Raw genomic sequence first — 24,126 nt, 5'->3', positions numbered from 1 at the left:
AATACTCTCTTGTCTGGACTTAATTTGTACCCTGAGAAAAACCCAAACCTGAAGCAGCTCCAATATTCCCCCTATTGACACACTTGGTTCCGACATGTATAACAAGTCATTGGCATATAAGGACACCCTATGCTCTATCCCCCCACCACTATCTCTTTCCATACCCCCAAACTTTTTAACGCGATCGCCAACGGCTCAATCGCGAGTGCAAACAGCAGGGGGGAGATAGGATATTCCTGCCTAGTCCCACAGTGGAGAGAAAAGTATCTCTAGCTGATGTTATTTGTGCGGACACTCGCCCTCGGATCCTTATACAGTAACTTTACCCGGTCCACAAATCGTGGACCAATCCCAAACCGCTCCAGAACTGCCATCAAGTACCCCCATTCTACCTGGTCAAACGCTTTCTCGGCATCCAATGCCACAACCACCTGTTTCCTTCCCCTCCGCTGTTGCCATAACCATGTTCAATACCCTCCTAATGTTCGAAAAGAGCTGCCTCCCTCTCACAAACCCCGTCTGATTTTCACCTATCACCTTCAGGAGGCACTCCTCCAGTCTACCTGCCAGTACCTTCGGCAATATCTTTGCGTTCACGTTTAAAAGTGATATGGGCCTATATGACCCACACTCCATAGGTTCCTTATCTTTTTTAAGCAACAGGGAAATCGATGCCTGCCCCAAGGTTTGTGGTAACACCCCCTTCCCTATTGTCTCCTCAAACATCCCCACCATGAGGGGTGCCAGCTTATCCTTGAATTTTTTATAATATTCCACCGGAAACCCATCTGGTCTTGTCACCTTCCCCGACTGCATCCTCCCAATCGCATCTTTTATCTCCTGCTCCACTATCACTCCTTCTAATGTAGCCCTGTCCCCCTCCCCTAATCTCGGGTACTCCAGCCCATCTAGAAATTCCTGCATCTCCTGGTCTCCCCCAGGTGGCTCTGACCTGTACAACCTCCCATAGAATTCCTCAAAGACCTTGTTAATCTGATCTAGAGCCACCACCAACTTCCCTGCCCTGTCCCGCACCTGAACAATTTCTCTTGCCGCAGCCTCCCTCCGAAGCTGACCCGATAACATACGCTCCGCATTCTCTCCATGCTCATAAACTGCACCCCTTGCTCGCCTCAGTTGGCGACTGCCTTTCTGGTAGATAGTTGGTCAAAGCTCGCCTGTAGTTCCTTCCTCTTTTCCAACTTCGCTGGGTCCCCATCTTCTGCATAACTCTATATACCTCCAAGATCTATGTTCTATCGATAAGGGAATAGTGTAGATGGGCTTTAGAGTGGTTTCACAGGTCGGCGCAACATCGAGGGCCGAAGGGCCTGTACTGCGTTGTAATGTTCTATATTCTATGTATTACCCTCTGCCACTCCAACCTCTCCTTTATGTCCGCCCTAGCCATAAACGAGATCACCTCACCCCTCACCACCGCCTTTAGAGCCTCCCAGACAACTGCCTTCGACACCTCACCCATACAGTTGAAACCTACATATTCCTCAATTACTTTTTCAATTTTGTCACAGAACCCTCCGTCCCCCAACAGTCCCACATCTAATTTCCACCCCGGCCTCTGAGCTACCCTCTTCTCCAATACCATATCCACTCAATGCGGAGCGTGAAATTTCAGAGGGTTTTGGCATATATTTTTGATTGATCTCTAAAGAAGTGAATGAGCCTTCAAGATTGTTGTAATGTATTAAGGTGGGGAAGTAAAAAGTAGAACTGAGTTCATAACACCATCATTTATATTTACTTATGTTAAGTTAATAGTGCTTACTTTGGTGGCACGGTAGCATTGTGGATAGCACAATTGCTTCACAGCTCCAGGGTCCCAGGTTCGATTCCGGCTTGGGTCACTGTCTGTGCGGAGTCTGCACATCCTCCCTGTCTGCGTGGGTTTCCTCCGGGTGCTCCGGCTTCCTCCCACAGTCCAAAGATATGCAGGTTAGATGGATTGGCCATGATAAATTGCCCTTAATGTCCAAAATTGCCCTTAGTGTTGGGTGGGGTTACTGGGTTACGGGGATAGGGTGGAGGTGTGGACCTTGGGTAGGGTGCTCTTTCCAAGAGCCGGTACAGACTCGATGGGCCGAATGGCCTCCTTCTGCACTGTAAATTCTATGATCTATGAAATACGTGCTTGTTAGGTGAATTGGACATTCTGAATTCTCCCTCAGTGGACTGAACAGCTGCCAGAGTGTGACGACTAGGGGGTTTTCACAGTAACTTCATTGCAGTGTTAATGTAAGCCTACTTGTGACAATAGTAAAGATTATTTTATTAGTTTGATCAACATTTTAAAAAAACCACGAAATCCTCTGGCGTTGTTCTGTTGCTTAATTACTGGTTGTTCGGATTTCTTCTCTAAATGTTAACTGTCCCTCACAGGATCATAACATTGGTTGAACCGGGGCGCTAACTGTGAGAGGATACAAATGACCATGCCAGTGAAACAATAGATAAGCATGCAAAGAACAAAAGAACATGTGTGTAGCTAAGATGGTGAAAAGATGTGGGTGAGGCCCACACAAAGAAAAGTAGGGGGAAAGAAGATAGATGTGGGGTTGAGGCACAAAGTCACCATAATAATACAATGAAGGAGGAAATTAATAAGTTGAGGTGGCTATTGATGAGCAATGCTGAGTTTGTAGAATGTTGGGTATATAGGAAAGCAAGACAAACTGACAGGTTGGATCTAACTGTGGGCTTCTAATATCCTGACCCCAACTTTTGTAGTTTATATTTGTTCAAATGCCTTTTCCTTTCTCCTTGGTGTCATGTTATTTCCACAGTGCGGAATGGGTCAGGCATTTTCATGTCTAACTGCTGCTGTTGGTTCTGTGTCAGCTTCAGGGTAACTTTTGCTGAGCTGTCATGGCAGAGCGTCATTCTCGGAGCTCCTCAACTATGCTGTTGCAGGCGGAGGTTTATTGGAAAATTAATTAGCAGAGAATTTCATACGGAATTGTGTGCATGGGGTGCATCAGAGGTTTTTTTTTTGGCAGCACTGATCAGGTTATCTCACATACTTTGTGTACGTTATAAAAGTATAATTGATTTCTATAAAAGGCAGTGCAGATTGAGGCTGTGACAGCAGCATATGCTTGTCTGGTACCCAACATATGCCATTTAAGTGCTAGTGCGTTCTCTAATTTACAGCTGCAGCAAGCAGTTGTTTTTTTGGTTTGTGTCATTAATCTTTTCTAATGTAGCCAAATGTATTTTATCTTGATGTGCTGTGCAGTACAGTATAAACAGTGTTTGGCTGTCTTACATGGGCTGGTTTGACTATAGGGGGCAGCACACCTGGATCAGACTCTTTTCTTTCCCCCTACCTCACCATTTGCTTGCATTACGTGTACTTTCCAACAAACGGCATTTGTTTTTGATCAGGAGAAGTCATAGGAACATTAGTTCTTAATATTCTGCTTCTTAACCCAGGGAAGGTGAGGTAAACTGTAACCCTTTCCTAACCCCCCCCCCCCCCCCCCCCAAATGTCATCAGCTAACTTAGCAGAGATCGAGCCTTTTGGCGTGCCAGACTCAATTCCGCACTGGGCTTTGCCTTTAGGCAGTTTCTGATTTCGAGTCCCATTCCAGGGCTTAAACACGTAATTGAAACTGATTGTCCAGTAACAGATTAAGGGAGTACTGCATTGTCAGAGATGTTGTCCTTTAGATAAGACACAAAACCAAAGGCTCATCTCCTTTTACTGCTGGTTTAACTGTATACTAAATGACTGTATTTGATGTGGGGACACAGACATTTCCTGATGTTCTGGCCAAAATTGCATTCTCGAACATCATTGCCAAAAAGGAAGATGAATTGTTCCCTCATCTCATTGCAATTGTGTGATCTTGCTGTGTTTCTGTTCACCATATTTGACCAAATAACTGTAAGGGCACTTCAGAGTAATTTATTGTCCTTTTAAGCGACCTGGAATATCTCTGAAAGAATTAATAATGGGGAATACAAGCGCAAGTTTTTTCTCTTTATTCTTTATCTCTTACTTCATGACAAGACAGTGGTTACGGAGCAGATGTTAGAGGTCATTCCTGGAAATGTGGTCCATTGGAACTGATTGGTAGAGCAATCAATGAGTTGGAGAAAGAAGTTGGAAATTGAAAACCTGGGGTGGTTTTCTGCATGAGATGAACTGGAATGCTACTCATCTGCATTTATGGTGGTGTTTCTATAAAGTCATAACACAGGCCCCAACTACTCATTCGTGCATACCTTTGGCTTGTACTGTCAGCCATTGTGTTTGCAACAGACTTGTGGTAACCCATGACAAAAATGGTGTGATCAAGTGGTGGAGCAGTACCAGTTTAGCTGGGTCAAGCCCTTTGCAGCAGCCCAGTGACTCTAAAAGGGACTGGGTAAAATTTGCAAGTTGGTAGAGTAATGATGAGTTACTTTCAGTCGATGAGTTGAAGTTGTTGTATCAGGCCAAAAAAGAAATTGGGATACATGTAATAGATGATGGGTGAACGAGCAATGTGGAAAGGCTGAAAGATCCGGGACGATGGTAGGAATAGGCACTAACATGTTCGGTCACTGCATGGCCATTCATGAAGCAAACAATAATGAGCAATGTAAGCTAAATCAGTAACATACAAGTCTGAATTGCATCACTTTTTGAAAATGTTTTTATTAGCATTTTTTCTTTTCAACACACAATGAAAAAATGAAAATAAACATAAGCAAATCTAGACCCATCAGTTGAGAGAGTAAGTGTTCATATGTGTCTCCTGCGACTGTATGCGTGAAATCTGTGAAGAGAGTAGCTGTTTGTCATCCTGACAGTTTGATAGAGTCATAGATGTTTACAGCATGGAAACAGGCCCTTCGGCCCAGCTTGTCCATGCCGCCCAGTTTCTATCACTAAGCTTGTCCCACTTGTCCACATTTGGCCCATATCCCTCTAGACCCACCCTGCCCATGCAACTGTCTAACTTTTTTAAAGGAAAATTGTACCTCCCTCTACCACTGCCTCTGGCAGCTCATTCCAGATGCTCTGTGTGCAAAACTTTCCCCTCTGGTCTCTTTTGTATTTCTCCCCTCTCACCTAAAACCTATGCCCTCTTGTTCTAGACTCCTCTACCTTTGGGAAGCGATGTTGACTACCTACCTTATCTATGCTCCTCATTATTTTATAGACCTCTATAAGTTCACCCCTAAGCCTTCTACACTCCAGGGGAAAAAAGTCCCAGCCTCCCCTTATAACTCAGACTATCAAGTTCCGGTAAATCTCTTCTGCACTCTTTCTAGTTTAACAATATCCTTCCTATAATAGGGTGACCAGAACAGAACACAGTATTCCATGTGTGGTCTTACCAATGTCTTGTACAACTTCAACAAGACGTCCCAATTCCTGTATTTAATATTCTGACCAATAAAACCTTGCATAAAACCTTCTTCACCACCCTGTACACATGCAACTCCACCTTCAAGGAGCAATGAACTTGTACTCCTAGATCTCTTTGTTCTGTAACTCTCCCCAACTCCCTACCATTAACTGAGTAGGTCCTGCCCTGATTTGATGTACCAAAATGCATCCCCTCATTTATCCAAATTAAACTCCATCTGCCATTCAGCCCAATTGGTCAAGATCCTGTTGCAATCTTATATAACCTCCTTCATTATCCACTATGCTACCAATCTTGGTGTCGACTGCAAACTTACTAACCATGCCTCCTACATTCTCATCCACATCATTAATATATATAACAAAGCCCCGATCCCTGAGGCACACCGCTGGTCACAGGCCTCCAGTTTGAAAACAACCCTCCACAACCACCCTTTGGCTTCGGTCGCCAAGCCAATTTTGTATCCAATTGGTCACTTCACCCTGGATTCCGTGAGATTTAACCTTTTGCAACAACCTTGTGGTACCTTGTCAGAGGCCTTGCTAAAGTCCATGTAGACAACGGCGACTGCACTGCTCTTATCTACCTTCTTGGTTACCCCTTCAAAAAACTCAATCAAATTTGAGACATGACTTTCCCCTTACAAAACCATGCTGACTTTCCCAAATTAGCCCTTGTTTGTATAAATGCCTGTAGATCCTGTTCCTCAGAATACCTTCTCATAATTTACCCACTACAGAAGTGAGGCTAACCGGTGTGTAGTTCCCAGGCTTATCCCTACAGCCCTTCTGGTATAGCTGGTTTAGCTCAGTGGGCTAGACAGCTGGCCTGTGATGCAGAACAAGGCCAGCAGCGCGGGTTCAATTCCTGTACCAGTTGATAATTCTGAATTCTCCTTCCGTGTACCCGAACAGGCGCTGGAAAGTGGCGACTAGGGGCTTTTCACAGTAACTTCATTGCAGTGTTAATGTAAGCCTACTTGCGACAATAAAAAAATTATTATTATACAAGGGCACAACATTTGCTATCCTCCAATCTTCAGGCACCTGTCCTGTGGCTGTCCATGATTCAAATAGCTCAGCTAGGGGGCTGGGAATTTCCTCCCAAGCCTCCCACAACATCCTGGGATACATTTCATCAGGTCCCAGGGATTTATCTATCTTGATGCGCTTTAATACTTCCAGCATCTCCTTCTCTGTAATATGTACACTCCTCAAGAAATCACTTTTTATTTCCCTAACATTTGTGTCTTTTTCAACAGTAAATACTGATGAGAAATATTCAGTCAGGACCTCTCCCATCCCTTGTGTATCTGCACATAGATGACCCTGTTTATCCTTAAGAGGCCCAACCCTCTCCCGAGTCACCCTTTTACCCTTTATGTATCTGTAAAAGCTCTTTGGATTTTCCTTTGCCTTGTCTGCCAAGACAATCTCATGTCCCCTTTTTGCCCTCCTGATTTCTCTCTTAACTGTACTCCGACAAGCCCTATACTCTTCAAGGGATCCACTTGATCCCAGCTGCCTATGCATGTCATATGCCTCCTTCTTTTGACCAGGGCCTCAATATCCCGACTCAACCAGGGCTCCCTCCTTCTACCAGCCTTGCCCTTCACTCAAAGAGGAATGTGCTCACCCTGAACCCTAGTTAACACACTTTTTAAAGACTCCCACTTACCAACTGTCTCAATGCCTGCAAATAAGCACCCCCAATCAACTTTTGAAAGTTGCCGCCTAATACCCTCGAAATTGGCCTGGACCCAATTTTGAATTTTAACTTTTGGGCCAGAACTATCATTCTCCATAGCTATCTTAGAACTAATGGAATTAAGGTCACTGGTTCCAAAGTGATCCCTCACTAACACTTCCGCCACCTGCCCTTCCTTATTCCCCAAGAGGAGGTCAAGTTTTTCCCCCTCTCCAGTCGGGCCATCCACAAATTGAATAAGGAATTCTTCCTGAATACACTCAACAAATTTCTCTCCCTCCAAACCCCTAGTGATATCTGTCCCAGTTAATGTTGGGAAAGTTAAAGTCCCCAACTATTACCACCCAATTATTCTGGCAGCTATCTTGTGCTACTTTCCTGCCTCACTTATTAAGTGGCCACTGTGGTGAATGTATCATTACTGATAATTCACCAGTGCACTGTGTTATGTTATTAACCCTGTGGGCTCTACCTGTGGGCCATTGTGTGGCTTCACCCACAGGGGATATGTTGGGGCATGTACGGGCTCCGCCCATAACTCCACCCCCTTTACAGGAAATATAAGAGCTGCTGACCTGCGGGGCCGCCTTCAGTGTTGTACCGGTCACAGGCAGGCTCAGTTCTAAGCTGATTAAAACCACGGTTTACTTCACGTGTCTTCGAGTGAATTGACGGTCGCATCAGCCACTCTTAAATATTACTTACTTTAAGTACTTGAATGAAGCCTTCCTAAATCCCCACTTGTCCAGGTGGCAAAATGTGAGCTTCTCTAAAAGTTTCTTTGTACTTTGAAAAATGCTCTTTACACAAAGATTATTCGTCTTACTCCCAATACATGCGCATACTCCTTTTGTGTCACTAGAAGGCTATCTCTTTAGCACGGGCACTGTTGCGCATCTGTGATGCCGAGGAGTTGGCAGTTTCTACGAGTCCTCCATGATGGCCTTCACTTGTAGCAAAGTGACCTGAAGCTGAATCTTTTCTTGCCCCACAAGATCCGCAATATGTGTTGGGCGGGGGAACGGGTGACGGAAAAAGAAGCATCGAGTCTGATCCAGTGTTGGAATCTCATCTGAGGAAGAGGAACTACAAAGTTAATCTCTGCAATTCTCTGTGTCTCCACCTCTTCGCCATGAAGAAGACCCACCCTAAACCTTGCACTTTTATGAGGCTTTTAACATTGCTGCCTTTGGCTTGGTGCCAATCTTTCTCTGATTACTCTCTTGTGAAACATCCGGGGAAATCTTATTATGTTAATGGCACTATATATGTGCAAGTTGTTTTTGAATGATTGTATAAATTTGTACAGGAAATATGGTTGAAGTTGTATAACAATTCTAGTCAGAGATAGGACCAATGTATGAATGCTAGACTCGGGAAGGAAACAGCCATTTTGCATCAAGTTTACTACAGGCTGCAAACAGTCCCCTGAGAGTTGTTATTGAAATAGGCTAGAAAGCACTGCATGATGTCAGAACTGAGATTGCAACGGAAGACTTGAAACTGTGTGTGATGTGCGGAGATTAGAAAGGCAATATTGTAAAACTGTGGAGGAATCAAATCATTTTTCATTTGTTAGATTTGCAACAACAATAGGTCTTGGGAGACGAAACAAAACCACAGGCCAATCGTTTACCGCCTTTAGCTGATGGGGGAGCAGCACTATTATTTTTCTTAATTATGTTCATGTATGGAAAGGGAATGGATAAATAGAACTTGATGGCATTGCTGAATAAGTTTCAGAAACATTACAAATTTCAGAAGGATATTGTGTAAAAAAATGTGTAAAATGCCAATTCTTAAACTCAAAGAGATGAATTAATATATCAGCAAAAAAAGCGAGAATTTTGTGGGTACTGAGCACTCTTAGTCAAGCTTATTAAAGACAAACGTGTAGTCATTGTAACTGTTTACTGAGAGCTTTACAAAAAAATTCCTTCACTGTATGTAGTGTCATTGCCAAGGGTAACATGTATTACCACTCCCTAACTGTTGATTAAGTATCCCTTTATAGCAATGTTAACGGTAGCTTCCAACACTTTGCTGATGTTGGAATGTAAACCAATGGGCATGAATGGCAGATTGGATTTGTTCTGCATTTTGTGTACAGGACACAGCTGGGCAATTTCCATTTTGTCCGGTAGCTGGACTCAAGCTAGAATGTTGTCAGGGTCTGAAGCCTTTCTTGTGTCCATTGCCTGCAGCCATTTCTGGATGTCATATGGTGTGAATTGAATTGGCTGAAGACTGGCATTTGTGGTTTGGAGACTTTGGGATGAGGTCAAGATGGATAAGCCAATTGGCACTTAAGCCTGAAAGTGGTTACAAATGTCTCGACCTTGTCTTTTGCACTGATGTGCTAGGCTCCTCCATTGTTATGGATTGAGTTGTTTGTGGCCTTCTCCTCCTCCCACTAGGTATTTTCTTGTCCATCACCATTCATGACTGTATGTGGCAGGACTACAGAATTTTGATCCGATTGTTGGTTGTGGGATCACTTAGCTTGGTCTATCACATATTGCTTTTTGTTGAATATGTATGTAGTCCTGTGTTGTAGCTTTAGCAGATTAACACCTAATTTCTAGGTAGGCCTGGTCCTGCTCTTGGCATCATCTAGTACAGTTCCCATTGAAGCATGGTTGATCCTCTAGCTTTATTGCAAGAAGTCTGACAACAACCAGGTTAAAGTCCAACAGATTTGTTTCGAATCACTAGCTTTCAGAGCACTGCTCCTTCCTCAGGTGAATTAAGAGGTAGGTTCCAGAAACATAAATACATAGACAAAGTCAAAGATACAAGACGATACCTTGAAAGCGAGTCTTTGCAGGTAATTAAGTCTTTACAGGTCCAAACGGAGAAACTGAAGAGAGGGATAATCACAGGTTGAAGAGGTGTGAATTGTCTCAAGCCAGGACAGTTGGTAGGATTTCTAGGACAGTTGCTAGCATCTCTGGCTTTATGACAGTGGTAGAGTTAGAATATGCCGGAACACAGGTACAGATTGTGCTGATGATGGTCCACAACATCAAATAGATGCCGAGAGCTACCAGATCTGTTCTGAACTGAACTCATTTAGCATGGTGGTAGTGTCACATAACACGATGGAGGATGTCTTCAGTGTGAATATGGAACTTTGTCCCCACAAGGACTGTGCAGTGGTCACTTCTGCCAACACTGGTGTTTGCAGATGCATCGGCAACAGGTAGGTTGGTGAGGACCAAGATCAACTAGCTTTCATTTTGTGTTGGTTCTCTCACCGCCTGCTGCAGGACCAGTCTGGCTGATATGATCTTCAGGTCTTGACCAGCTGTTCACAATATACACTAATGGTTTGGACGAAGGAATTGCATTTAATATCTCCAAATTTGCAGACAACACTAAGCTGGGTGGCAGTGTGTGCTGTGAGGAGGATGCAAAGAGGCTGCAGGGTGACTTGGACATGCTGGCTGAGTGGGTAAATACTTGGCAAATGCAATATAATGTGGGCAAATGTGAGGTTATCCACTTTGGTGGCAAAACCAGGAAGGCAAATTATTATCTGAATGTTGGCTGTTTAGGAAAATGGGAAGTGCAAGAGACCGGGGTGTCATGGTGGAACAGTCGCTGAATGTTGACATGCAGATACAGCAGGAGGTGAAGAAAGCTATGGGCATGCTGGCCTTCATAGTGAGAGGATTTGAGTATGTGAGTAGGGATGGCTTGCTCCAGTTATACAGGGCCTTGGTGAGGCCACACCTTGAGTATTGTGTGCAGTTTTGGTCTCCTAGTTTGAGGAAGCACATTCTTGCTAAGGTTCACAAGACTAATTCCCGGGATGGCAGGACTGAAATATGAAGAAAGACTGGATTGACTGGGCTTGTACTTACTGGAGTTCAGAAGAATGAGAGGGGATCTCATAGAAACAGATAAAATCCTCATGGGACTGGGCAAGTTAGATGTGGGAAGAATGTTCTCGATGTTGGGACGTCCAGAACAAGGGGTCTTTTGTAAGGGCCACGAAGAATCCAGCACGAGTTTTAAGGATACAAAGTAATAACATTTATTTACTATAACATATATACATAACAGTAGCAGTAACTTCCCTTGCTACATACTCCTTCCTGCTGGTTCCTGAACTGGCCAGCTTTATTTATACTAGGAGTTTACTAGTGGTTTCTCCGCCCCCCTCATTGGGGAAGCTCATACTCCCACAGGATTGTGGGATAGTCATTAGTCCCCAGCCAATGGTAAGTCGGCAGGTTATAACATCCCTCCCCCCCCAAAGTCCAAGGAATCCATCGAAGACCCTGGCGCAGGAGGGTGTCGGACTCGTTTGGCCGCAGGCCGGACACCATTTGCACGCGGCGCTGGATCAGGCGGCGTGTAACGAGACGGAGACTGGCGCTTCCGTGATGAACGGCGCAGTTGTACATCCACGGCCCGTGGACCCGAGGATTCCCCCTCTGATACATCCTGTGTCTCCATCTCGGAGTCAGAGTCTGCTGCCTCCGTCATGTCAGCGTCTCTATCTCCATTCGGTCCCGTAACGACCTGCGCAGGCTTCGAGTGAGGCACCAGTGGAAGATTGTGAGGACTACCTTCCCTTGTCTCTGGTCTCTGCGGCTGTTGAAATGAGCTCCGGGGGCGGGGAATCTTTTGAGGGGATGGTCTTCTGGACCGAATGTGGTCTACATGTTTTTGCTGGAGACGACCCTGGGCTTGCACTTGGTAAGATATAGGGCCCGTTTGGCGAAAGATTACCCCAGGAACCCATTGGGCACCATCAGCAAAATTCCGAACGAACACTGGGTCACTGGGTGCAAACTGCCGAATCGGCCGATGCCGAGAAAATCCCTGTCCCTGCCGTTCTTGTGTGCGGCGTACTTTTGCGCCAATGTCCGGGAAAACCATACTAAGGCGGGTGCGAAGTCTCCGGCCCATTAGGAGTTCTGCGGGAGCTACCCCAGTCACTGCATGGGGGGTGGTCCTGTACTTAAACAAAAAGCGAGCCAGTCTCGTGTCCATTAATCCGGAAGACTGCCTGTTTAAGCCTCTTTTGAATGTCTGCACTGCGCGCTCTGCCAACCCATTTGAAGCCGGGTGGTAAGGGGCAGTGCGGATATGGCGGATGCCGTTCATCTTCGTGAACCTCGCAAACTCCTCACTCGTGAATGGAGTGCCGTTATCCGTGACCAGCACCTCGGGGAGGCCATGCGTACTAAACGATAAACGCATCTTTTCAATTGTTGCGCAGGATGTTGTCCCCTGCATCTTATGCACCTCTAGCCATTTGGACTGGGCGTCAATTAGTAGAAGGAACATGGATCCTTGAAAAAGGCCTGCGAAATCTGCATGCAAGCGTGCCCAAGGCCGCCCTGGCCATTCCCAGTGATGTAGGGGCGCGGCCGGCGGAAGCTTCTGATGTTCCTGGCAAATGGAGCAGTTTTGGGCCACCTTCTCAATGTCGGTGTCGAGGCCTGGCCACCAGACATAACTCCGGGCCAACATTTTCATTTTGGTCACGCCTGGATGCCCATTGTGCAAGTCTGATAGTATCAGCTCCTGGCCTTTTTCCGGGACAATCACACGCGTCCCCCACAAGAGGATGCCGTCTTCCACGCTGAATTCTGACAGCTTGGAGGAAAATGCCCGCAACTCGCCTGGGAGCTGTCTATTCTGCCCACCATACAGGACTATGTGCCAAACCTTTGACAGGACTGGCTCCTTCTGGGTCCACTCACGGATCTGTGATGCCGTGACAGGCAAGGTGTCCATAAAATTTCGGGTTGCAACCACCTCACCGGTCGTGGGGGTCGACATGGGGCCGGTCGATAAAGGCAATCAGTGCGTCGGCATTTGCTATCTGCGTACCTGGTTTGTGCTCCAGAGAATACTCGTATGCAGCAAGCAACAAAGCCCAGCGCTGGATCCGTGCAGAAGCAATGGGCGTTATTGGCTTATCCTCTCTGGAAAGTCCCAGCAGGGGCTTATGATCAGTCACGATAGTGAAATGGCGGCCGTACACTTACTGTTGCTTGCGACGACAATTGTTGCTTTACCCGCCGGAAAGCGGTTTCTTGCGGCTGACCCCAAACCCAGGTGTGATTTTTCTTTAGCAGAAGGTGCAAAGGGGCCAGCGTAGTTGCCAGATTGGGGAGGAACTTCCCGTAATAGTTTACGAGACCGAGAAAAGAACGAAGATGCGAAGTGTCAGTCGGGGCGGGGGCATGTTGAATTGCACGCACCTTCTCTGCGACGGGGTGCAGACCTTCGCGGTCCACCCGATAACCTAGGTAGACGACTTCCTTTGCCTGAAATACGCACTTTGTGCGACGTAAACGGACTCCAGGCTCCGAAAGGCGTTTAAGGACAGCCTCCAGATTTTCCAAATGTTCCTGCTCCGACGTCCCTGTAATCAAAATGTCATCTAGGTAGACAGCCACACGTGGTAAACCTCTCAAAATGCCCTCCATAACACGTTGAAAAATTGCGCAGGCAGAGGATACTCCAAAGGGCAACCGTGTATATTCAGACAGGCCCCGGTGTGTATTAATCGTTACATATGGTCGGGAGGCAGGGTCCAGCTCCAACTGCAGGTAGGCGTGACTCATATCTAATTTTGTGAACGAGAGTCCACCTGCAAGTTTCGCGTAGAGATCCTCTATGCGAGGCATTGGATATCGGTCGAGTCGGGAAACCGTATTCACTGGAAGTTTATAGTCGCCACACAAGCGAACTGTGGCATCTGGCTTCATTACAGGTACAATTGGTGTTGCCCAGTCAGCAAAACGGACGGGCCTGATAATACCCAAACTCTTCAAATGAGTGAGCCCCCCTTCTACCTTCTCGAGCAAGGCGTAAGGCACTGGGCGCGCCCGGAAATAGCGCGGCGTGGCTCCTGATTCAACTTGGATACGGGCTACGGTCCCTTTTATTTTCCCCAAACCAGGCTGGAATACATCTGGGTATCGTCCTAGCACCTCAGTCAACCCTTCAGAAAATGTATCTTCCAACCTGTATCCAACAAAAATCCAGGGAGGTGGCTTCAGCAGTGTAGACAGCTATTCACTTTAACCTTCGTCGCCAGTTTTGTAAGGGCCACGAAGAATCCAGCACGAGTTTTTAGGATACAAAGTAATAACATTTATTTACTATAACATATATACATAACAGTAGCAGTAACTTCCCTTGCTACATACTCCTTCCTGCTGGTTCCTGAACTGGCCAGCTTTATTTATACTAGGAGTTTACTAGTGGTTTCTCCGCCCCCCTCATTGGGGAAGCTCATACTCCCACAGGACTGTGGGATAGTCATTAGTCCCCAGCCAATGGTAAGTAGGCAGGTTATACCAGGGTCACAGCCTAAGAATAAGGGGTAAGCCTTTCAGGACTGAGATGAGGAAGAACTTCTCTCAGAGTTGTGATCTTGTGGAATTCTCTGTCACAGAAAGCTGTGGGGGCCAGTGTGTTGGAAATATTCAAGAGGGAGCTGGACATGGCCCTTGCGGCTAATGGGATCAAGGGGTATGGAGAGAAAGCAGGAGTGGGATACTGAATTTGCATGATCAGTTATGACCATATTGAATGGTGGCACATGCTCGATTGGCCAAATGGCCTACTGCACCTATTTTCTATGTTTTTATGTCAGTAGTGGTGCGACCGAGCTATCCTTGGTGAAGAATATTGATTCCCCTTAAACAGGGCACGTTCTGTGCCCTTACTATTCTTTGGGTTTGTTCCAAGTGGTGATGAATGTGATGGACCACGAGGGAGCTGAGCTGAGGGAAGGGGCGTAGGTGGAGATCAGATTTCCTTGCCCATGTTTTACCTGGTATGAGGTTCTTGTGGTTCAGAGTCAATGCTGAGGAGTATCGTGGTCATTCTCTCTGGACTATATACCATTGTGCTACCACCTCCGGTGACTTTCCTGGTAGTGAGACAACGAACCAGGGATATTATGGAGGAGAAGCCAACCGGATCTGAGCAAAATGCAACTATTCAACCCACACGATACGAGCAGTGGTGTTAGTAATGTAAGTCATAAAGTCATAGATGTTTACAGTGTGGAAACAGATCCTTCGGCCCAGCTTGTCCACGCCGCCCAGTTTCTATCACTAAACTCGTCCCACTTGCCCGCATTTGGCCCATATCCCTCTATACCCACCCTGCCCATGTAACTGTCTAACTGCTTTTTAAAGGAAAAAAATTGTACCCGCCTCTACCACTGCCTCTGACAGGTACAATATGCAATACGTTTGGGTGAAGATGCAGATTAAATGGGTAAACTATAGATTATATAGTTAAATATATGGTAATTCAGGAGAGGAAACAAACGTCTAATATTTGATTCAACGTCTATTTGTTTTGAAAAACAATCTTGCTTCAGTACAGAAAGCAGACCCATTCTCATTATATAAGCAATAAATAAGTGGAAAGTTTGTGGAGTAGAACATTAATCTGGGTGCAATCACATTTATGGATGTGATTCAAATTGGAGTTGATGGAGAATGGGAATGCGGCCTCGATATAAGCAACAGATAGCTTCTGTTAAACAAGACTCCGGTGCTCAATGTACTGTTGGGTCTCAATTGGTTTACAAAAAGCTGAGTACATAGTTAAGCAAACCTAATGTGCATTTTATAATATACTCTGGCCAATCAAGCCTGCTGGAAAACATAATCTGGTGCATGAGAGGCAGAAACCAAAGTCTGGAATTTGAATTTGTGGAACAATGAATATAACCAGTCCTTCAACTGTGAGCATTCCAACACATTGATCAAAATCGTTGATGCAACCACTTGCAGTTAAAGTCGAACAGAGACCTGGACATATACAGAGATATATTTTAAAGCTTTGGATGAAGAGTAGGGAAGCAGAGTATACAAAAAAAGTCAACTTCTGAACCAGTCTTTCCTCCATTTAGCAAACTGTGATTACGATTCTAGACCAGATCCCAACACTTGCTAGGATACCAGACAGAAATTCCAATATTTTATTTTAATTTTTTAAGACTGAGGAAAGGATACTTTGCTCCAGGAGTGATTGCACAAAGAGATAGGAAATGGCAGGAATGGCACATTAAAACAATCTATTACAAACACAGTATTAAAATCTTTAACATCTCACGAGAAAATAGCTTCCAATTATCCCTCAAATAATACTATTCAGTACAATGAAGGCAATACCCTTAATTGCTTTCTTTATTCCCACTTAATCAACAAGAAAACAACCATCTCAGCTCTCAATTGACCTTAAATACCAATGGCACAGAGGATTTCTTGCTTTACAGAGTTATTCTTTGAGAAAGAGAGATCTCTTAACACTGCTTTATAGAAAATATCCAACTCTGGTCAGACCCATGCAGAAACTCTGGCTCAATGACTTCAAAAGCTGTTTCAATTGGCTTGTTTCAGCTCTCCCTTGCCCTCTGACACGTCTGCACTGCGTTAAAGACCGTCAATCTCTTTTTAACTAACTTTACAGAGAGCAGAACTGTATCACTGTGCACACAGCTTCAGTCAGAACTGAACTCAACTGAAATGCATTCTCAAAAAACATGATGCCTTAGCTCCTCCCAGCAATTACATAATCTCACCAAGCTGAAAATGAATTAACTCCGCAGGGAGTCCCCTTAATCCAGCACGGTAGCATTGTGGATAGCACAATTGCTTCACAGCTCCAGGGTCCCAGGTTCGATTCTGGCTTGGGTCACTGTCTGTGCGGAGTCTGCACATCCTCCCCGTGTGTGCGTGGGTTTCCTCCGGGTGCTCCGGTTTCCTCCCACAGTCCAAAGATGTGCAGGTTAGGTGGATTGGCCATGATAAATTGCCCTTAGTGTCCAAAATTGCCCTTAGTGTTGGGTTGGGTTATGGGGATAGGGTGGAGGTGTTGATCTTGGGTAGGGTGCTCTTTTCAAGAGCTGTGCAGACTCGATGGGCCGAATGGCCTCCTTCTGCACTGTAAAAAATGCAAATGAAAAAACAAAATTGCGTGGGCCCAAGCTTTTTATGATGGTTAAATGCACTTTTGGCTCCCAAACGTTTTGTTGTCTTTCAACCTAAGAATCTTTTAAAACATGATTTCAGCAGTCAAACACATTCTAACCCAGATTTTTAACTCTTAACTTCACCAACTACTTAAAGTAAAATATATCTGAAATTCCTACATTCATCACACTGCCGATTAAACTTGTGACAAAGTTTGTGGTGAGCAAGAGAATGGAAAAGCTTGCTGTAATAAATACGGTCAAAGAACCAAGCCAGTAGGTAGGCATTCGAATAATAGTCATTAGCCAAACTCTAAATAAGCAACGTACCATGATCCTAAACATTTAAATAAAGTGACAGCACGAGAACATGACCCAATTCAGAAAACCGAGGGCGCATGGTCAGCGTTGTCCAATTCTAAAATGATCTGTCTCTGAGTTATGGCACATGCTAAGTACAATGGGAAAAAGGGATGTGAAAGCTGTGCATGTTACCAGTCCATTGGACGAGACTTCCGGTTGCGGCGATGCGGAGCTAAGCCGCACGATTCGGCAGCTCCCGCGATCACGGACTTTCGGGCTCTCTAGAAGAGCCCCAATGGGAATTTTTTGAAGACGTTCCGTGTGGGAAGGGGAGAGTGAGGTCCCCCTTCACCGTTTATGGACCGGACCAGAAGCGAAACGGCCAAAAAAGCGGCGTTGGAGCAGCGGGAGAAGCGAGGGAAGAAAAACAAGATGGCGGTGGCCGGAGATAAAGTGGAATGTGGGCCGGAGCTGCAAGAGTTCATTAAGCGCTGTTTTGAGGAGCTGCGGAAAGAGATGCTGGCGCCTATGCTGTCGGCGATTGAAGGATTAGGGATGACCCAGATGGCCCATGAGGTAAAGATCCAGGAGGTGCAGAAAAATTTAATGAAAACGAGGATGAGATCTTGGGCCTGGCGGTGAGGGTGGAGGCGCACGAGGCGCTGCACAAGAGGTGGGCGGGAAGATTCGAAGACCTGGAGAACAGGTCGAGGAGAAAGAATCTTCGGATCCTGGGTCTCCCTGAAGGAGTGGAGGGGGCCGATGCCGGGGCATATGCGAGCACGATGTTCGAGTCGATGATGGGGGCGGAGGCCCCTTCGAGGCCTTTGGAGCTGGATGGGGCACATCGGGTGCTGGCGAGGAGGCCCAAGGCTAATGAGCCGCCAAGGGCGATTGTGCTGAGGTTTCACCGTTTCACGGACGGAGAGAGGGTCTTGAAATGGGCCAAGAAAGAGTGGAGCAGCAGCTGGGAGAATGCAGAGATCCGAATATACCCGGACTGGAGCACGAAGGTTGCAAAGAGGAGAGCGGGTTTCAACCGGGCCAAGGCGGTGCTGCAGCGGAAAAGAGTGAGATTCGGAATGCTGCAGCCAGCGCGATTGTGGGTCACATACAAGGATCAACACCACTATTTTGAAACGCCTGAGGAGGCTTGGACCTTTATTCAAACTGAAAAGTTGGACTCAAACTGAGGGTTTGTGAGGGTGAGGGGGATGTTTGATGTTTGTTGTACATAGGGTGTTGATCATGCGCAGGAAATGTTCCACGGGCTGGGGGATGGATGGGGATGGGGAAAGGGACCGGGTGAGAAGACCGTACGAGACGGTGGGCGCTGGTGCTGGAGGGAGAGGAGGTTCGGGGATGGGGGAAATGAGACAAGGCCGCGACAGGAGCTGCGCCAGAGGGGGCGGGGCAGACTTAGGAAAGCGCGGGCTTTTTCCCACGCAAGGGGGGGTCAATGGGACGGCGGGGGAAGCCGGGGTCAGCAGGAGCCAGCTGGCTTACGGGAGTGCTATGGGGGGAGCAAAAAAGCTAGACTCGGGTCTAGCGGGGGGGGGGGGGAGGGAATAGGGTTGCTGCTGCACTGGTCAAAGGGGAATGGGACACAGAAGAGGTGGTCGGGGCGGGGGTCTCCCGTCTGGGGGACTGGAGGGTGAGGGCGGTGCGGGCATGGGACTGGCCTAGAAAAGCAGATGGCTAGTTGGCAGGCGAGGTGGGGGGGGGGGGATGGGGGATGGGAGGCCCCCCAATCCGGCTGATAACGTGGAATGTGAGGGGCCTGAATGGGCCAGTAAAGAGGGCCCGAGTGTTCGCGCACTTAAAGGGACTGAAGGCAGACGTGGTCATGCTCCAGGAGACACATTTGAAGGTGGCAGATCAGGTCAGGTTAAGAAAGGGATGGGTAGGACAGGTATTCTACTCTGGGCTGGATGCGAAGAACAGAGGGGTGGCAATATTGGTGGGGAAGCGGGGGTCGTTTGAGGCCAAGAATATCGTAGTGGACAATGGAGGACGATACGTGATGGTGAGCGGTAAGTCGCAGGGGACGTGGGTGGTATTGGTAAATGTATATGCCCCGAACTGGGATGATGCTGGATTCATGAAGCGCATGTTGGGGCGCATTCCGGACCTGGAGGTAGGAAGCTTGATAATGGGTGGGGATTTTAATACGGTGTTTGACCCAGCACTGGATCACTCCAGATCTAGGACCGGAAAGAGGCCGGCTGCGGCCAAGGTGCTTAGGGGGTTTATGGAACAGATGGGGGGAGTGGACCCGTGGAGGTTTGCCAGGCTGCAGGCCAGGGAATTTTCTTTTTTCTCCCACGTGCACAAAGCCTACACCCGGATAGATTTTTTTGTTCTGGGCAGGGCGCTGATCCTGAAAGTGGAGGGAATGGAGTATTCGGCCATAGCCATTTCAGATCACGCCCCGCACTGGGTGGAACTGGAGTTGGGAGAGGAGAGGGACCAACGCCCGTTGTGGCGGTTGGATGTGGGACTGCTGGCAGATGAGGCGGTGTGTGGGAGGGTGAGGGGGTGTATCGAAAGGTACTTGGAGGCCAACGACAACGGGGAGGTGCGGGTGGGGGTGGTATGGGAGGCGTTGAAGGCGGTGATCAGGGGAGAGCTAGCTCCATCAGGGCTCATAGGGAGAAGATAGAGGGCATGGAAAGGGAGAGGTTAGTGGGGGAGATTTTAAGAGTGGACAGGAGATACGCAGAGGCCCCTGAAGAGGGATTACTTAGGGAAAGGCGACGTCTCCAGACGGAATTTGACCTGTTGACCACAGGGAAGGCAGAGGCACAGTGGAGGAAGGCGCAGGGGTCGACCTACGAGTATGGGGAGAAGGCGAGTCGGGTGCTAGGCACACCAGCTCCATAAGAGGATGGCAGCGAGGGAAATAGGTGGAGTCAAGGATGGAAGGGGAGCTACGGTGCGGAGTGCGGCGAAAGTAAATGAGGCATTCAAGGCCTTCTATGAGGAGCTGTACAGATCCCAACCCCCAGCGGGGGAAGAGGGGATGAGACGATTCCTGGACCAACTGAGGTTCCCGAGGGTGGAGGAGCAGGAGGTGGCTGGTTTGGGGGCACCAATTGGGTTGGAGGAGCTGAGCAAAGGTCTGGGGAGTATGCAGGCAGGGAAGGCCCCGGGACCAGACGGATTCCCGGTTGAGTTCTATAGGAAGTACGTATACCTGTTGGCCCCGCTGCTAGTGAGGACTTTTAATGAGGCAAGGGAGGGAGGGACCCTGCCCCCGACAATGTCGGAGGCGACGATCTCTTTGATCCTAAAGCGGGTCAAGGACCCACTGCAATGTGAGTCGTACAGGCCGATCTCGCTCCTCAACGTGGATGCTAAGTTGCTGGCAAAAGTGCTTGCTACGTGGATGCTAAGTTGCTGGCAAAAGTGCTGGCTACGTGGATGCTAAGTTGCTGGCAAAAGTGCTGGCTACAAGGATCGAGGACTGTGTCCCGGGGGTGATTCACGAGGACCAGACGGGATTTGTAAAGGGTAGGCAGCTAAACACCAATGTGCGGCGGCTCCTAAACGTGATAATGATGCCATCGGTGGAGGGAGAGGCGGAGATAGTGGCAGCTATGGACGCGGTGAAGGCCTTTGACCGAGTAGAGTGGGAGTACCTCTGGGAAGTGCTGCGTAGGTTTGGGTTCGGGGGAGGGTTTATTAGTTGGGTTAAGCTCCTTTACAGAGCCCCGGTGGCGAGTGTGGTTACGAATCGGCGGAGGTCAGAGTATTTTCGGCTGTACCGTGGGACGAGGCAGGGGTGCCCCCTGTCCCCCCTGTTGTTTGCATTAGCAATTGAACCCTTGGCCATGTCATTAAGGGAGTCTAGGAAATGGAGGGGGGTGGTCCGAGAGGGAGAGGAGCATCGAGTGTCGCTTTATGCAGACGACCTGTTGCTGTACGTGGCGGATCCAGTGGAGGGGATGGTGGAGGTTATGCAGACTCTCAGGGAGTTTGGGGATTTTTCGGGCTATAAGCTTAATGTAGGACAGAGTGAGCTTTTTGTAGTACAGTCAGGAGACCAGCAAAGGGGGATAGACGATCTACCGCTGAGGAGGGCGGAAAGGAGCTTTCGGTACCTGGGGATCCAAATAGCTAGGAGTTGGAGAGCCCTACATAAACTGAATCTGACGAGGCTGGTGGAGCAGATGGAGGAGGACTTCAAAAGATCGGACATGTTGCCGTTCTCGCTAGCGGGTAGAGTGCAGTCGGTCAAAATGGTGGTCCTCCCGAGGTTTCTTTTTGTGTTCCAGTGCCTTCCAATTGTAATCACCAAGGTCTTTTTTAAGAGGGTAGGCAGGAGTATGATGGGTTTTGTGTGGGCGAATAAGACCCCGAGGGTAAGGAGAGGGTTTCTGGAGCGCAGTCGGGACCGAGGAGGGTTGGCGTTGCCGAATCTGGGTGGCTACTACTGGGCAGCAAATGTGGCGATGATCCGTAAGTGGGTGATGGAGGGAGAGGGGGTGGCATGGAAGAGGTTGGAGATGGCGTCCTGCAAAGGAACGAGCCTTGGGGCGCTGGTGACGGCACCGCTCCCGCTCTCGCCGACAAGGTACACCACAAGTCCGGTGGTGGCGGCAACGCTAAAGATCTGGGGCCAGTGGAGACGGCACAGGGGTGCAATGGGAGCCTCGGTGTGGTCCCCGATCAGGGGTAACCATCGGTTTGTCCCAGGGAGGATGGACGGGGGGTTTCAGAGCTGGCATCAGGCAGGGATTAGAAGAATGGGGGACCTGTTCATTGATGGGACGTTTGCGAGCCTAGCGGCACTGGAGGAGAAGTTTGGGCTACCCCTGGGAAATGCTTTCAGATACATGCAGGTGAGGGCGTTTGTGAGGCGACAGGTGAGGGAATTCCCGATGCTCCCGGCACAGGAAATTCAAGACAGGGTGGTCTTGGGTGTATGGGTCGGAGAGGGCAAGGTGTCGGCGATCTATCAGGAGATGAAAGAAGAGGGGAAGGCGTTGGTAGAGGAGCTGAAGGGTAAATGGGAGGAGAAGCTGGGGGAGGAGATTGAGGAGGGGCTATGGGCTGATGCCCTAAGTAGGGTTAATTCCTCTTCTTCGTGTGCCAGGCTTAGCCTGATACAGTTTAAGGTGGTTCATAGAGCGCACATGACGGGGGCGAGGCTGAGTAGGTTCTTTGGGGTGGAGGACAGATGTGGGAGGTGCTCAGGAAGCCTGGCGAACCATGTCCATATGTTTTGGTCATGCCCGGCACTGGAGGGGTTCTGGAATGGAGTGGCGGGAACAATAGCTAAGGTGGTTAAACCCCGGGTCAAGCCAAGCTGGGGGCTAGCAATATTTGGAGTAGTGGACGAGCCGGGAGTGCAGGAGGCGAAAGAGGCCGGCATTCTGGCCTTCGCCTCCCGAGTAGCCCGGCGAAGGATCTTGCTAATGTGGAAGGAGGCGAAGCCCCCCCAGCGTGGAGGCCTGGATAAATGATATGGCAGGGTTTATCAAGTTAGAGAGGATAAAGTTTGCCTTGAGAGGGTCTGCGCAGGGGTTCTACAGGCGGTGGCAACCGTTCCTAGACTATCTCGCGGAGCGTTAGCGGAAGGTCGGTCAGCAGCAGCAGCAACCCGGGGGGCAGGGGAAGGGGGGTCTGTCTGGGGGGTATTTGAGCAAGAAAATACATGAAGGATCTGGAAAACTGAAATGTATGGGAGGAATCCAATGTACAAAGTTCTGTAACATATCATTTTACCATGTTTATGTCTTGCTATGTGCGTTTTCTTTCTATTTGTTAAGGGGGGGGGAGTGGGGGGGTTGTTTGTAAGGGTGAAAAATTGTGTTAAAAATCTTAATAAATATATATATTTTTTAAAAACAGTCCATTGGACAGATTTGTGCCTGCCAGGATACTTTTTGGGGGTCACCTCAGCCCCTGAACATTTTCAGTGCATCATATCATAGATGCGAGCTGCACTGAATGAGTGGATGTCACATCCTGGTTTGTGAAGAGTGAACAGAAATATGATGAAAGGTCCAAGGAAGTCTACCACTGTCTTTACACACAGTGTAAAGCTATCAGAATATGAGTAGATTCAAGGTATAGGAAGGTGGTTAAATCTGGCACATACTTAAAGCCAACCAGAAAAAAAGTGAAAAGGATCAAACATGTGCGAAAAGAAACGCAACAACAAAGGCAGCACTTTGGTGGTTAACATTTAAGGAAGATCCATGCTAAATTTACCTGTTGAGACTGATTAAAATATCTGCAAGAAGAGGATTACTTGAGATTGGACTGCTGAGTATGATGGAAGGTTTCAAGAGCTAATCCAACGTGACTAGACAACAACAATATCTGGCACTTTTAACGTAGTAAAATTCCCCAAGGCTCTTTATGGGAATGTTGTCAAGCAAATTCTCACACTGAGGCACATGAGATATTAGGACGAATGAACAAAAACTTGGTCAAAGTAATTTCTTAGGCAGATCATGAATGTGGAGAAAGAGGCTGATAGATTTAGGTAAGAATTCAAGAGCTTTATGGCCCAGACAACTGGAGGCGCTGCAGCCAGTCACTGAGCAATTAAAGTCAGGGAAAAGCAGTCAGAATTGAATGGATGCAATGACCTCCAGGCATGGTCGAGCCCAAGGAGGTTACCGAGGTATAGAGAGGTAAGATCATGGAGGGATTTGATAGCAAGGATTGGAATTTTAATATCGAAACATTGCTGGATCAGAAGCCAATCTAGGTCAGTAAACCTCGGGGTGATGGTGAACTGGATTGGTGTGAGTTAGGAA

At 47.7% G+C, this 24,126-nt stretch overlaps 1 protein-coding gene across 4 annotated transcripts in view; it reads left to right on the top strand.

Annotated features, from left to right (window-relative positions):
- LOC140431032 (protein phosphatase 1 regulatory subunit 12A-like) overlaps positions 1 to 24,126 on the top strand; it is a 349,337-nt gene that overhangs the window by 36,196 nt on the left and 289,015 nt on the right. The gene's annotated exons all lie outside the window — the stretch shown is intronic.

The sequence above is a fragment of the Scyliorhinus torazame genome, chromosome 10, assembly GCF_047496885.1.
Source record: "Scyliorhinus torazame isolate Kashiwa2021f chromosome 10, sScyTor2.1, whole genome shotgun sequence".
Classification (NCBI taxonomy): Eukaryota; Metazoa; Chordata; class Chondrichthyes; order Carcharhiniformes; family Scyliorhinidae; genus Scyliorhinus; species Scyliorhinus torazame.
This window is presented reverse-complemented; position numbering and strand designations above follow the sequence as displayed.